The sequence below is a fragment of the Pseudophryne corroboree genome, chromosome 6 (genome assembly GCF_028390025.1).
Source record: "Pseudophryne corroboree isolate aPseCor3 chromosome 6, aPseCor3.hap2, whole genome shotgun sequence".
In the NCBI taxonomy this organism is placed as follows: domain Eukaryota; kingdom Metazoa; phylum Chordata; class Amphibia; order Anura; family Myobatrachidae; genus Pseudophryne; species Pseudophryne corroboree.
In genome coordinates, this window is record NC_086449.1 from 60,945,917 (window position 1) to 60,950,289 (window position 4,373).

Genomic DNA, 4,373 nt, shown 5'->3' on the forward strand with positions numbered 1-4,373 from the left:
AGGAATCTACAACTCAGGTTGATGTTCCTGACCTAGTGGAGGCTATTAAGCTGATTCTACAAATTGATGATGAGGTAGATTCCACTACTGCGTCTAAGAAACCTGATAAGTTCAAACGTCAGAAGGTTGCTAAAGTAGTCTTACCACATTCTGACCATTTAATAGACATATGTCAGGAACCCTGGTCTTCTCATGGAAATAAATTGTCCCTGTCTAAGAAGATGCTAGCTCGTAATCCTATCACTGTGGAGTTGAGTAACAAGTGGGAAAATCCACCGCCGGTGGACTCTCATGTCACCCGTCTGTCATCAACTCTGCCTGTCACCACTGTCACCTCACTGAAGGAACCGACGGATAAGCGTGTGGAGGGATGCCTGAAGTCTGTTTACTCACTTACAGGTGCTGTACATAGACCCACTATAGCAACCTGCTTGGCCGCAAAAGGAATTGAAGCATGGGTTCAGGCATTACAGGAAGAGCTGCCTCAGGATATTTCTGACACTGCCAGACAATATCTGTCTCATATTACCACCGCCTCCCACTATATTCAGGAGGCCTCTTCTGAGGCAGGTGTAATGGCGGCCAAGGCGTCCACTCCGTCTATACTGGCTTGCCGAATTATATGGTTATGGTCCTGGAAGGTGGACCTTGACTCCAAAAAGACCTTGGAGGTGCTCCCATTTAAGGGAGACATCCTATTTTGGGAAGATCTGAATAAGATTGTGACTGACTTGGCGACTGCTAAGACTGCGTTTCTCTCAAGTACTAATCCTTCTGCACCGAAGGCAAAGAGTACCGCTTTTAGTTCCTTTCGACCTCCAGGGAAAGCAAAGGGTCAGGCGTACCCGAGACAGGCTCATGCTTCCAAAGCCACTAAGCCCAAACCTAAACGTTCCTGGGCTGCCTGTCGGCCTGCTTCCAAACAAGACAAGCCTGCTGCATAATGGGCTGGGCCTCCACCTGGGGGATCCCAGGGTGGGAGGCCGGCTTCTGCATTTTCACCCAGGTCTGGTTAAGGACCACTTCAGACACCTAGGTTACGGGAAGTTGTCTCTCACAGGTATACTGTCTCTTTCAAGAGATGTCCCCCATGCCAGTTCTGCACAATGGTTATTCCTTCAGATCCGTTGAAAGCGCAAGCTCTACACCGGGTTGTGCGATCCCTCCTGGACACAGGAGTGGCAGTGATGGTACCTCTGTTCCAGAGAGGCAGGGGATACTATTCAACCCAGTTTCTAGTCCCAAAACCCAATGGGTCCTTTCCAGCCTAAACTCAACCTCAAATCATTGAACAAATTTGTGAGAGTGTTCTAGTTCCGTATGGAAACTCTGCGCTCTATTGTACTGGCCATGGATCCCCTAGTCTATATGGTATCCCTGGACATACAGGATGCTTACCTGTATATACCTATTGCTATATCGCATCAGCAATATCTGCGGTTTGCTATTGGCAACCTACATTATCAATTCCAGGCTCTGACAGTTGGACTGGCCACGGCCCCTCGGATCTTCACCAAGGTCAGGGACTAAGGACCTTGCTGTATCTGGACAACTTGCTGATCCTGGCAAACTCTCAAGATGTTCTCCTCAGTCATCTTGAACTAACGGTCCAATTTCTACAAGCCCACGGGTGGCTCATCAACTGGAAAAAGTCCTCGCTGGTCCTTGCTCGGAGCATGGTGCACCCGGGGGCACTGCTGGACACACACAGCCAAAGACTGTTTCGTTCTCCAGAGAAAGACCTGAAACTTCAGGACAGAATCAGATACTTCCTTTCTCGCCCAAGAGTGTCGATACACCGGTGATGCAAGTACTGGGCCTCATGGTGTTGGCTTTCGACATGGTAGAGTATGCTCAATTTCATTCCCGCCTTCTGCAGAGGTTAATCCTTTCCAGGTGGGACGGCCTGCCTCATCGAATCAGGTCTCAAATGATCTCCTTGACTCCGGAGGTTCGTCTGTCACTGAGCAGGTGGCTATAGGACCAACAGTTGAGCAGGGGCCGTCAATTCGGGATTCCCAACTGGGTCCTACTGACTACAGACGCCAGTCTGTGGGGTTGGTTCGCCGTGCTAGAGCAACACTCTCTCCAGGGTCGGTGGGCGGAGGAGGAATCTCTCCTCCCGATAAACATTCTGGAATTGCGGGCAGTGTTCAATGCTTTGACTCTTGCCCTGCCTCTGATACAGAACAGGCCTGTTCAAGTACAATCAGACAATGCCACCACGATGGCATACATAAATCATCAAGGTGGCACTCAAAGCCGCATGGCAATGATGGAAGTGTCAAAAATCCTTTGTTGGGCGGAACACCATCTGCCAGCAATATCTTAAGTGTTCATTCCTGGAGTCCTCAACTGGGAAGCGGATTTCCTCAGTTGTCAGGACGTACACGCCGGAGAGTGGAGTCTTCATCAGGAAGTCTATCAACTCCTAGTGGACACGTGGGTCCTACCAGATGTAAACCTGATGGCGTCTCGACACAATCACAAGGTTCCGGTCTTCAAATCAAGGACAAGGGATCCTCAAGCAGCGTTCGTGGATGCACAGGCAATTCCATGGATCTTTCGGCTGCCATACGTGTTCCCTCCGGTGTCACTCATGCCCAGGGTACTACGGAAGTTCAAGCAAGAAGGAGGAATACTACTTCTAGTCGCTCCAGCGTGGCACAGACGGCATTGGTTCTCAGACCTGCAGGGTCTATCAATAGAGCATCCTCTTCTACTTCCTCAAGGCCCAGACCTCCTCATTCAGGGCCCTTGTGTCTACCTGGACCTGGCCAGACTGACTTTGATGGCGTGGCTCTTGAAGCATCACTCCTGAGGGCCAAAGGATTCTCTGAGGCGGTTATCCAAACTATGCTAAAGGCCCGCAATCCGACTTCTGCACGGATTTATTACAGGGTCTGGAATTCTTACGTCACCTGGTGTGCTGCGGAGAATTACGATGCATACAATTTTAGAACGTCCAGACTTTTGGCTTTTCTGCAATGATGCCTGGACTTAGGTCTTTGTCTGGCCTCCCTCAAGGTTCATATTTCTGCCTTGTCGTGTGGTTTCAGAGGAAGATTGCGTCAATTCCTGACGTTGATACTTTCACTCAAGGCGTTTTATGGATTCAGCCTCCCTATGTCCCTCCTGTGGCTCCATGGGATCTGTCTGTTGTCTTGAATTCCCTACAAGAGTGTCCATTTGAACCTCTTGAGTCTGTGGACCTTACATATATTACGCTTAAGGTCATGTTTCTGCTGGCTTTTGCCTCTGCTAGGAGGGTGTCGGACTTCGGCGCTTTGTCTTGTCGTCCACCCTTTCTGATATTTTACTGTGACCGGGCAGTTCTTAGAACTCGGTTATCTACCTAAGGTGGTGTCATCTTTCCATATTAACCAAGAGATTGTGGTTCCAGCTTTTATCTCTTCTGATTTGTCCTCCAAAGAGCGCACTTTGGATGTGGTACGGGCTCTCCGTATTTACGTGGAGAGGACTGCCTCTCTCAGGAGGTCCGATACCCTTTTTGTACTTTTTGATTTTCACAAACGTGGCTGGCCTGCGAATAAGCAAACCTTGGCCAGATGGATTAGAATGGTGATTGCACAAGCATATGCACAGGCTGGTCTTCCAGCTCCTGCTGCTATCAAAGCACATTCTACTCGGTCTGTTGGACCTTCTTGGGCAGCCCACCGTCTGCTGAACAATTGTGCAAGGTGGCTACGTGGTCCTCAGTGAATGGATGCTTCCTTTGGACGCCGGGTTCTTGTGCCCGCTAAGGTGCCTCCCCTCCCATGAGGAACCGCTTTAGGACATCCCCGATGTATTCCCTGTAGAACACAGTGTACCCCACTGCAGAAAAGGAGATTTATGGTAGACTTACCATAGTAAATCTCTTTCTTCGAGGTACACTGGGTTCCACAGGGCGCCCACCCTGATGCACTTCGCTTCTTTGGGTGTGTATGGCATTAGCCGCTGGTCTCTTCTCCTGTCGTGAGAATGTGGTTCTATGTGACTAACATCTGCCTTCTCTTTTACCTGCTACTGCATTGGACTGGTTAATGAAACTGAGCTCCAGTGTCCAGAGGCAGGGTTATAGAGGAGGCCATGCAATGCATCCTGGGAACAGTCAAAGCTTTAGCCTGTTGGTGCTTCTGGATCAAGATCCAACTCTACACACCAATGTATTCCCTGTGGAACCTCACAGAAAGAGATTTAACTATGATAAGTCTACCATAAATCTCCTTTTACCACAGGTGGACTCCAATAAAGCTGTAGGAATATATCAAGGATGATCAGTGAAAACAGGATGCACTTGAGCTCAATTTTGAGCTTCATGGCAAAGGCTGTGAATACTTATGTACATATGATCTTTCTTAGTTTTTTAT